Raw genomic sequence first — 12,636 nt, 5'->3', positions numbered from 1 at the left:
TTTGGCAAAAATGTTCTTGCGAATTGAAATAAGAGTGGATACAGTTAAGAAGAATCTGAAATAAAACCAAATGTATCTTAGGAATTTGTTTGAACTTACATAAAATATTTTGTATGGAAAGTATCCAGTGCTTATTACTATTTTCTCTTCTTAAACCAAAGGCCATGATTCTCCTTTCACTTATGTCAGCACTAACTGAGACTAATTACCTTAGAATTCATGGAGCTGCCCTGATGTAAAAACCACTGTAGTTGGCAAAGAAATCAAGATCCATATTTATGTTCATTCCTTGATAATACAAATGCTTGATCTTCTTTTAATTTCTGATTCTGTTTTCAAAGCTAGTAGAAAATGACCCAACATGTTTCCTCAGACACACAGCTACAAGGTTCTTAAATTGATCTCCACTTTGGTACAAGCTTCAGAAGCTTTATCCTCATTCAGAGCAGAATTCTCAATGAGGCCTTGGGAACATTCAATATCTGCATCAGACAAATTAATCCCTTGGGAGATAGGTATCCAGCATCTTAGAAGGAATTAAAACTTTTCCTAAGTGAACAATTTTATCGTCTATTACAGCCCTTCTATAAATTCACTCAACAGAGAGTTGCCTAGAGGCTGCTGACACTTTGTGTTTTGTGCAGGTGTTGATGCATCTTCTGGAATTCACAGGAAACTGCTGTAAATTTATAGAACAGTTTGTTCTGGTGCATCTTAGTCACAGCCATGTGTGTTCATGTCATGAGTAATTAGGCAGGCACAGGAGGTGTATATAACATCTTTACTCCTTCTAACCAACAGTCCCTTTTCAAATTCCCTCCCATTGTTTCCTCAGGAGGAGGCATGGCAGTTTCTTCTAGCACATCTAATTAAGTAAAGCAGAGATTAGTTAAGACCACTCTAGCTCCCTGAAATTAAAGCACATTCTTCCTAGGGAAAAGACCACAAAAGTTTTTCTAGACCTGGTCATGACTGCAATTTCTGAGTCCTAGAAATTTCCTGAATGCTCCTGGTCTGTGTGTGCAAAGGCAAGGTTTGCCGGATTGGTGTGAGATTTACAGTGAGGCTCAAATGATGACCCTTGATATTATTTTCTCAAGTACTGCCAAGAAGGGCTTTGCAGCACAGATTTTAGGTGTATCCTAGCTGGAGCCATCAGTTTCCAATCAGTCTATTGTGCCTGTTCCACTACCTAGAGCTGCTCTGGGGGATCTGGGCAGTAGCATTCTTGCCTGGGAGGGTTTGTACCCACTCACCACTGCCAGGGACAGTTCATCCATCAAGGACATGCTGCTGGGAGCTGCACTCCTCCAACAGAACTTGCAGCTGGTTGAAGTATTTTCTCTTATGAGGGCTGACTTCTGGATCTAGTAAATCACTGTTTATACTTCAGCATTTTAAAAACACCTGCTAACACAGAGGGAGAAGGCAGTAGGTAGTGAAGCTCTATTTAATGGTGTACTTTCAGCTTTAACATGGGGAGAGAAATGAAAGCAAAAATGATACCTCAGATGTGAAAACCACTTTCCTTTTCAGTAATCCAATGCTCATATTTTTCACTCACCATGGGAGGCTATACCCTTTGTTTTTTAGCCAGAAGCAAGAAAAGGGCTAGTGCTTATTAGGTACAATTAATCACTATTTTAGTCTGGACACTCTAGAATGAGTGCTCTCTATAGGCTATTACTTTTTTCTTTTTCTACTTCTGTGCAGCCCATGAGAGATGAGCAATAAGAAATCTAAAGAAATCCAAATCCATAGCTATTCCAGTCAGTGGGATCGTTCTACTAGATAAGCTAGATAAGCATGGGCTTCCTTAGGGCTTTCTGAACTGACTAATAAGATCAGTAGGGAGGACGTTGCTGGCAGATGAGGAAGTATTGTTGTTAAGAGTAGATTTTAATCTCTCTCCTTCACTCACCCAAGCTGTTACATTATCTGAAGTGTGAAGCAGCAGGTTTTGAAGAGGAGTGAGTATAATACAAAGAAAATTAATCTAGAAAAATCTAGCACACCTAGTGGCATTTACAAACAGGGAGAGAAACTGGTTCATAAGAGTCAGAGCACTAGTGTCCCACTACAGCTGCAGTCCAGTCACTGCAGCTTCACTGCTTCATCCTTTCAGCTTAAGGAGAAAGTTCATCCTGTCTACATTGCTTTCACATAGACATTTTTCATTTCTTATGAAATTCACAAGGGAACTTCAGACAAGGTCCAACCTCAGAAAGATCTACTGAAAAGTCAGGAGCAATTCAGAACTAGGGAAAATATAGAAGACCTTAGGCCATAAAATTCATTTACCATTAGAAGAAAAAAGAACCTATCCTTTCTCATGTAGACAACTGAAGTTATAAATATATGTCTACATATAGAGAGAGAGATCCCACAATGATTTTATCCAATGATCCCTCAATACATACATTTGCCCTTCTGAAGCCATTATTAAATAAGCCTGGAATTATTTATCTAAATTTGATTTCAAATATAAATAACAATTGAGTCTGTAAATCTAATTTCTACTGATTTGTAGTCATATTTAATCTTGGAGTGTTACTGAAAAACAAATGCAAGTGATGCTTTTTTATGTTCAGACGTATGCTGAAATAGGAACAATAAACACCGTCTTTTTCATAAATCTGTTTCACAATGGCAAAGAGCCATCTTCTGAGGGTGATATAATCACTGAAATATTTCTCAGCTGCTATTGTCACTGATATCCTATTCAGAAATGTAAATCTGAATTAAATGAAATAATTATTATATGCTACATTAATCAACAAGTATTAGTCTTGCAACCTGTTAAAACACCATACACACCTGTGTGCAACTTCCACTGTATTTTTCTGAATTGTCCTAATGGACGGTGTACTTTTGCTTAAAGAGCTGAGTCCCAAAAGGTACCCCTCCTCTTCCAGTAAAGAAGAATTTTCTATATTATGTTATTGTACATTGTCTACCTTGAGACATTGAGATTTGCTCCTGCCAGTTTAAAAAAGCCGTGTTATACTCCTTGGTATAAAAATAATCTTTCTCTCTCTTTTTGTTACATGTCAGACTGCATCAATTCTCTTCCACAAGCTATGTCTTGCTACACAGCCTTACATACATGCTGCCAGAGGAGCCTTCTCAAACCCAAAGCTCTACTGCTCAGATAACACCTGAAATTTTGCTTGACTCTAGCCTCAAGGTACAGAAAACTCATCTTATATGCCTCTGTTTTCCAGTTGTTTGTCCACAACCCCCTGCAGATACTTTGGCTATTTCTAGGGAGGGCAGGAAGTATAGTGAAGAAAAACAAAGCTGTTCTCACTAGTCCTATATTTGCAGCTCGATTAGGAATTTTTTTAGTATATATAGAACACAAAAGTTTGGAAACTTCTGCTCTAGAATCTTACAGTCTACATGAGGCACTTGGCAGTACATGGAAGAAGGACAAGTAACAAGGGAACTGGGGAAAAAAGGGATGCAACCAGAGGGAGTACGATCCAGTAATTTCTCACATTAGAAATGGACATCTCAGTGATCCTGTCAAAGGGATTGTATTTTATCTCACGAAAAAATATACGCAGCTTATTCTCCATCCTTTTTTAAAACAATGAATTTCTAATAAGGTTAGAATGTGCTGTGATGAAGTAGACTGTTGACTGTAGGTGGGGGTTGCTTTTTTTAAAAAACAAGCATGTGCTTGAACCAGTACCATTTACCCACTTAATTAGTAGATTTCTCTGCCCCCTAAGACATAAGAACAAACATATAAATTCCTAGGAGTTTCAGGGTGGGGGTGTTCTTTTCCTCATCCATAAAGGTGAGTTTTTTACTGATATTGCAGATGTTGACATGGATGGCATTATTATCATTATTATTGTTATTAATAACCTAAAAAGCAAACCATAATACTTAAGCAGAAAAATATCAACACAGGGAAAATGTTCCATATGCCAGTGTATAGATAGATCTGGCAGAGAACATAACAATAGCTCTGCTACTGCTCTCTCAGAGCTGGGCTGATCCTGTTAACAACAATGGGTGACTTTCCTGCTGTCTGTCACTGTAGATGAGAGGGAGCCATTGTAATGGTATTGCCTATTAACGAGGATACAACTCAGTGAGGTAAACAGTAATTATGCAACAGGAAGAACAGACTGAGTAGGTTTGAACATGTTCACAAGTAGGTTGTCTGTGTTGGAAAGCAGTGGCGGGTTCTGCCTCTGCCCCCAACACTTACATGGAAGCACATAGTGCTTTATCACTGCGAGTGGTCGCTGCCCTGTGCTGTGCTGTTAATCCCAGAATTACCACTTTCTCTGAGCAATGTCTGTAGGAACCATATCCTTGCTCGGTACACCAGTTGAACACCAGATGTTTTGATGTTGAATTGTCTTGCAGCTGCTGCCTAAAGGTTGCATGGCCTAGCAACAGTGAACTTTTAGTAAAAGGCAACACACCTGCACTAGCAAGAGCAGGGAACAAATAGTCATTAGCACTGACAACAATTTACTTGTTGACCATGGTCCCCACAACAAATGTAATTCTGTGCTTTGTTATTTTTCTTTGCTATTTTGAGAGGTTGTGTGGCCCGAAGGCTTAAAATAAGGAGTACCATGTACCTGGTTTCCCTGCCCTGTACAGTGAAGATGCCAATACTAGCTGCCCATTACTGAACTCAGGCAGAATAAATTATTTCATATTAGCACAGTTCTTTGAAACCATGCTTGAAACTGTTTACTGTTGAGAATCTTTATCCCAAAAGCAAAAGTAGCCCAGTCCTTCGTAGATCCAGAGAGGCATGAGGAGCTCTAGACTAATGGTGCCATCAGCGACTTCCCTCAGCTAACCTAATTAACCAGAGAGGGCCTTGGATCCTGGCTGATGTGGGCTCAAATAAAGGATGTACAGATGAAAATAATACTCATCAAAGAGGTCTTCCAAATTCACTGCACTGAGGGAAGAGGTGGAATAAATCTTGTAACAGACAAAAAGGGAATAAGTGTTTAGGCCACAAAAAGTAGGTCAGATGATACAAAATATCCCACATCCATGTTCATCACACAGCATAAAAGGAGCTGAACCCACTATGTGACCTCAGAACCAAGGTAGCTCAAAAGATGCCAGCTAGCTGATCACTGCGAAAATAAAGAGGGCAAACACGCTTACATTTAACTTAAGCTAATAGGTATTTTCTTTCTCCTGGGAACAAATTCTATCAAAATAGCAACTGTTCTTGATCTTTTTGTTTTCTTTTTTCTTTTTCTTTTTTCTTTTTTTTTTGAGTTGGCTATTAATTATCTATATCCTTGGAGTCATGATCAAAGATAATATATTTTCATTTTGTGGTAATGCCTCTGATTACACCATGCAGGGGACCATGCAACGGACTGTATTTGTATGATTGAGTGAAGACAAGTATTTATCTTCCATAGAGGTGTTGTGGCTAGGCAGATCATATGCTCATTACACAAATCACATCTGGAATCTGTTTCTCAATCTATCATTTCATCTGTTGAAGAATTGAAGTGCCAGCTCTGAGATGTACTTTCTTTCCTATTGAATTCTGGAGTACTGATGCATCTAAGGCCTTTTTTATATCTGTCTAAGGATAGATAATGATAAGAATTATTACATCTCTTCAGTTCTTCACCCCTTATTTTTACTTTCCTTACTTTTAATGTCCATAGTCTACCACTTAGATTCAATGGAAGTATTGTGTGCAGAATATATTCTTTTCTATTTTATTGAAGCACATATTTATTTGTGTGTGTTTTCAAGGCAGATGGTATTGGGGACATAAATCTTTCTGTTTACTATTGATTAGGGAGAAAGACCCTTCCTCCATCCTCCTCCTGAAAAGCTGACTTCTTAGATTTACAAATTGATGTTTCAATACAGGTCTCTCGGAATAATAAACTTTTTTCCAGTGTTCTCATCTTTACAGTGCAGAACAAAAACAAATTGTGAAACACTGATGGGTGTCACCAGATGAAACGGGCATTCTCCAGCCAGCTCTCATTTCCACAGTAGGCTTACACATGACTTAGTCCTTTGTGACTTCATCTAACTGTGACTCCCTATGCAGCCATTATTCCATGAGCTGCCACACACTCAGTGTGCCTCAAATGGCTTCAGTGCTATTTAACTTCAAAAATTTTGTCCAAGAAAAAGATAGCGTGTAGTCCAGATTATTTTTCCAATCAGAAATCCTGGAAAAGCAGCACAGTCTAATAATAACCTTAGTTTTGCCAGATTTTAAAATATTAGCAAGGAAGTTATATTAAAAACAACAGTAAACAAACAGGAATTTGTGAATCCAGCCACTCTCCTGCTCATGGTTACTTCTGCTGAAAAAAATCAGGTGTCCTACCCAAAGTCTGACCAACCTGAATCCAGGGGTCTAAAGTACATCATGAGATATCTAGAGCTCAGGAGTTCCTCATCATGGTGTGGGAACTATGGCTGGTTTGTGTTGTAGTTTAATCCCAGCAGGCAATTAAACACCACACAGCTACTCACTAATTCCCCCAACCAGTGAGATGGGACATAGAATCAGAAGGATAACAGTGAGAAAACTCGTGGGTTGAGATAAAGACAGTTTAAAAAGTTAAAAAAAAAAAAACAAAAACAAAACCAAAAACAAACAAACAAAAAAACAACCCACAAAACCACAAAAAAAACCCCAAAGCAAACCAACTAAAAAAAAAGAAAACTAACAAAAAAACTCAGGAAAAACAAGTGATGCAAAAAGCCCCAATTGCTCACCACCAGTCAACTGATGCCCATCCCATCCCCAAGCAGCAGCACCCTTGGCAAACTTCTCCCACCCCTTATTTACTACTGAGCACAACATCACATGGTATGGACTATCTCTTTGATCAGCTGGGGTCAGCTGTCCTGGTTGTGTCCTTTCACAGCTTCTTGGGCACCCATATCCTGCTCACTGGTGGGGAAGAGTGAAAAGGCCTTAACACTGTGTAAGCACTGCTCAGCAATAGCTGAAACATCCATTGTTATCAACACTGTTGTCTTCACAAATCCAAAACATAGCACCATACAAGCTACTATGAAGAAAATTAACTCTATCCCAGCAAAACTAATGGAGCTAGCTACCAACAATATGGACAGAAACTGATCAGCAAAAAGCCCCAAATTTCCTTGCCCATAGACCCACACAGAGGCTGAAATTTAATCTAGTGGTATATAAATAGTCAGGAGGTTTGAGCACAGAGTCATTCTTCATCTGGATTCTTATTAGTCAGTTCATGCATTTGCCTGCTGACTGAGCTGTCATTTATGAACCTTAGGTCTTAAACCTCTACAGGAACACCCAAGTACCTGGCTCAGGGCTGTGGAGTCTACAAGTTAATGTGGTACAAACTAGTTCATTTTGCAAGACTAGACCTAGCTGCTTATCCTTCAAAGGCCCAGAGGATGGCTTGGGATGATGAAAAGAGAGTTTCTGTTCTGTATATGTTTCCCTGTTTATTATTATTGCCTGGAAATGAGGAGATTTTGGTCTTTGTTCTCCAGCATATTTTGTTTAGGCTCAGTTCAGGTAACAGCCTGTACAAAAACCTGGGATTGATATAAGGAACACTTTTCTAGGTATTGCCATTTTCTTTTCATAAAAGCATGCTCAATGTAGACAGAATGGTAATCTCTGTCACAAAAGACCATTAGAGAACAACATGAAGTCTAAAATGTGCTGATGTTCACCAATACATTAATATAGGAAAGACTCTGGAAAAAAAATAAGAAAAAAATATTTTAAAAAACTGTCAGGGGAAAAAAACAAAGAAAAAACCAAACCAAACCACAGTAGTTCACAGATAAAAAAGTATGGAAATTTTCTGATGCATTTTTCTTTGATTTTAAAAAACAATCCAAACCACATTATCCATGTTTCTGGTTGCTGGTACAGTGGGTGGGCCCTAATTCAATGAAACACCAGTACAGAGATGTAATATTTATCACGTGCTTGAATCTAACCCCATTTCATGAATATTTAGGCATATAAATGTTAACTTTGTTGAACAGATATATGTCTGGTTGCTGCTCTCTTTATAATTTGTGCTCTAGCACCTTTTCCACATGTTACTTGAAAAACTTTAATTAGCAATGTCTCATAACACTCCTTTGAGAGAGATAATCACTGTAGTGATTTTGCAGATTAGAAAAGGAAGCCAAAACAGATTGTAGCCTATATTTTTGTTAAGTGCTTCATGTTTTTAACAACTAACTTGAAATGCCAAAGACTGTATTCTCAGTGCTAACTCCTCTACACAACAGCCACACACACATTAAACATTCAGCAGTTCAGCCAGAGCAGCCTTGTGTTTGGAGCACAAGTGCTGTATACCTATGTTTGAAGGAACTGTTTTGAAAAGTGGTGTTTAAGTGATTCATTAAAGCAATAATCCTGACACCTGAGCTTATTCTTTAGTCCCTGAGGTCCAGTTGAGAACATAACATCCCTATTCAGGAAAGCAATCAAAGATCTGTTAACCTTGAAACCAACAGTTTTGTGCTGAACATTGAGCATTCACTCAGGTGTTTTTATGAGCTGATATTCTGATTACACCAATGGGAATCATCACAGAGCATCCCCAGGTGTTAAAAAAATTATCAATAAACACAGACCCTAGGTTTGTCTTCCATATGGAAATAGGAATGAAAAAACCTCTCCCTCATGGTTTACAAAAGTAGCCTTTTTACTTAGGTCAGTTGCTGTGCACAAATTCAGGTTTAATAGTAGCTATAATATTTCAAAAGATAATGCAGTGGGCTTGGCAGTTCAGGTAGTCAGGTATGGTTGTTCCCTGAAGAGACAAATCAGGAGCAGAATATTAGCAGTCTCAGTATTTTATGAAGTTTGCACCAGGGAGTGACTTTTTCTAAAGGTTCTAAAAGACTTTGACGTGAATATTCCAATTCATAATTAAATGCGACTAGATTTACTTCAACTTGTTTGTCATTAATGTTAAAAAAGGTCTATGTATCTACTCTGGAGGAAAAAACATACTTTCTTCTTTCCAGACAGCTTATATAAAGTTCCACTGCATCATCTGTTGGCTCTACAAGTGATGCAAGAAGGAATTGCTCTTAGCAAAGGCTATTCAATTGTTGAAACATGTGAGGTACAGTGAGGAAGAATACAAATTATAGTTATATGGTATTGGTGGTAGAAAAGATGGTTTTATGAAAAGACACTGGTTTGATCTAGCAGAAATTCACACTGATAGCTTGGGAGGTGAAAGAATATATGAAAAGAAGATTTTTAGCTATTTCTCTTTCTAAAGGTATCAGGACCAATCCTGCAATCAGGAATCAGACACCAGTGGATCCAGATCTCTGTTTCTGTGTAAGATTACCACATGTTGTGATCTATAGTCTTGCTGGATCACCAAACAGTAATAAAAGTGTGCCTGCAAGACACATTTCTAAAATGCTACAGAGCTCATTTGGTTTGCTGGCTGAGCTTGACCACACATGATTCATTGCTCTTAATAATCATTGCAGAAATGTAGAACTTCATCTGAGACCTTTCTCTTTCTAATTTAAAGGCTTATTAGAAAGGCTGCTTATACTTGATTTAATACCAGCTTGAGCTACAAAACTATTGTCATGTCTCCTCAAGAGAGTCTGTTTCTTTCCATGCAAAGCAATTCAGCCAATGAGCTACTGCACAGGAATGTGAAAACAGGTAATTTTATGATGTACAATATTTAAATACTGCCAGAGTGTCCATACATTCTATGTCTGCTGAGTCAAACTGCATCAGAAAATTTTGTTGTTGTTTTTATTAATATTATCATTATTAAATATATCTTATTGCAGGAATTAGCCTAAAATAATAGAAGGAAGCAAAGAATAGTTTCTTACTGTCATGTTTCATAGGTGTATTTCACCCTTTCTAGGTAGAAATAACATCGTTTTCAACAAAGGACATAAGTAAATTCTCCAGGATTCTTAGGAATATACTTAAGTTCTTTCTGTGATGATAATAAAGATAAGGAAGGAAAAAAACAGCACGATTTTTAAATTTTACAGAAAAATATTATTGACTATAGTTCAAAACCGTACAGGGAAAAAGTATTTAAGAGTAGAAAAGTGAGTTATGGGATATGTGACAGTAACTGTTACTAATCTTATCTTGATTGCAAACTGATTTGAGAAGCTGTAGGTATACAGCTGGTATGTCAGTACAACCTCACTGCAACTGCTAGAAGTAAGAAGGAGAGGAAGTCTAAGCAACTCCATTTGATGGACTTCTTTCAAAGAATAGCAGATAAGAGAGTAATGATATAATAAAGGAGGTCAGACTTAGAATTTAGCACTTGACCATTAGTAATAAAAGGGTTTACAAATCAGTTCTGGAAAAAGGACTCCAGTATCAGTTCAGGAAGAGTGCAGTGAATTGAAAAGGGGCTTTGTACTGGACTAGAATCAATAGAAAAAGTGAAGAAAGTTGAATACATTTATCAAGTTTGGTGGCTGAACAACAGAATAGTGAATGAAGATCAGTGTTGATAAACACAAAACAGTAGATGCTGAAGAAGAAAATAATGTATACTGATGTATTTTGCTGAAGTTTTTCAGTTAAACATACTAGTCACATAGGTATAATTCCAGACAGATTAGCAAAGATGTGTTCAGAGTTTGGCTAAGTAAAGAAGGCAAAAGGATCTTAAGCAGTGAGGTTTACACTGATTTATTAAATAATATTAGGCAATCATATTAGAACATTATACAGACCTTCTATCTAAGGAGTGTGGTTTCATCTAGAATAGTACCTGCTATAAAATCACCCTGTCTCAGGAAAGATACTGTAGAGGGGGATCAGAAAGGGAAAAAGAATTGCCATGAAGCATGAAAAAACAGACCCTTGGCTGAACAGAGGGTGAAGAAAAAAAATATGGAATCCTTACCCTTAGAAAGCAGGGACATAGGAAAGAATATGGAAAAAGTAAAGATCCAATTAATCATTTCAATATAGGAATTTGCTTTTCCAACATGGGAAATTGCTGTTCTTGACACTTCAGGCAAAAAACCCACCATGGTGGGGGCCATCAGTTGAGGTAAAAGGAAACAACTTCAAAACTCATAAAAGAAAATACATTTTTCACAAACTTAAATGAACTGTAGAACACAGAATTACCCTGTACTTCTCAAAGTCAAGGGTGACCTTGAGCATAGACAAGGTTCAAAGAATGGGGCATTTCTATACATAGCAGCAATATCCTAAGTTATAGTAGCTGATGCTAAGACAAACAGTAGAAGAGACAACAGAAAACATGCAGGACAGTTTATGCAGCTGTAATTCTCTGGAATTAGGAGGACACTTCTTGGAGGAGCAGGTTATCTCATGTTTAGGGGAGAAACTGTTTTGCTCTTTCTATGGAAATACCTGATTCTGGCCATTGTTGGAGAAAGGCTGATAAATTTGCCAGTCTACAGATTGGGAATTCTTTACTTTCCTTTTGTTGTGAGTCTAAGACACACAAAAAACTTCAAAAGAAATTCCAGCTGTGAAGGAGAGAAAGTGAAAAATGTAGAGACAACGAATATGGAACTCAGTATAAAGAGTGAGGTAAACAAATGAAAGATGTATTTCTAAGGGCATATCTACAGAGGACGGTGAAGTGTAATGCAGCAACTACCAAGCTGGCACACCACTCCGTACATTACAATGACTTGGGAGATACCAGCTCAGGTACTGAAAACAGAGCAGTCACCACAACATAAAGCTTCATCTGAGCCAGTAAGCCCTGCTCCATAGACAAGCTAATAAGAAAATATTGTGCCTAATTGCAGAAGCGCCTCTGTCTCTGTTGGCTCAGGACTCCTGGCACTGTGCAGTGCAAAACCTCAGTGAGTGTGTCACTTACGTCACTACCAGTGGGTGAAAGGAAAAGGACAAAACAGTGTGATAATGTTCCTGACAATTGGGTGATGTTTGCCTGTTGTGGTTTGAGCCCAGAGAGCAGCTGGGCACTATGCAGCTGCTCAATCACTGCTTCCCCCTCAGGAATGGGAAGGAAAAAAAACCAAAGATCTCAGGAGTTGAGATAAGGACAGGGAGTGATGACTTATCCATTATGGTCATGGGCAAAAGACAGACTCATTAGGAGAAGAAAAGGAACATCAGTTTAATTGTCACCACCAACAACTCTTAATTTAATAATCAGAGTAGGCCAGTGAGAAGTATAACCACATCTTAAAAACACATTCCCCGATCCCTCCCTTCTTCCTAGGCTCAACTTTGCTCCCAGTTTCTCTACCTACTCCCCACCTAGCAGTGCAGGGGGGCAGGGGATGGAGGTTGCAGTCAGTTCATCACCTGTTGTCTCTGCCCCTCCTTCCTCCTCAGGAGGAGGACTCCTCACACTCTTCCCCTTTCCAGCGTGGGGTCTCTGTCACAGGAGACAATCCTCCATGAACTTTCTCTGACAGGAGTCCTTCCCATGGGCTGCAGTTCCTCCCAAACTGCACCAGCATGGTTCCCTCCCACACGCTGCAATCCTTCCAGCAACATACTACACCAATGGGGGCTTCCCACAGAGTCCCGCCTTCTTCAGGAACAGCCACCTGCTCCAGCCTGGGGTCCTCCACAGGCTGCAGGTGGGCATCTGCTCGACCATGCCT

This window comes from Strix aluco, chromosome 5 (genome assembly GCF_031877795.1).
Source record: "Strix aluco isolate bStrAlu1 chromosome 5, bStrAlu1.hap1, whole genome shotgun sequence".
Lineage (NCBI taxonomy): Eukaryota > Metazoa > Chordata > Aves > Strigiformes > Strigidae > Strix > Strix aluco.
Note: the sequence above shows the minus strand (reverse complement) of the source record.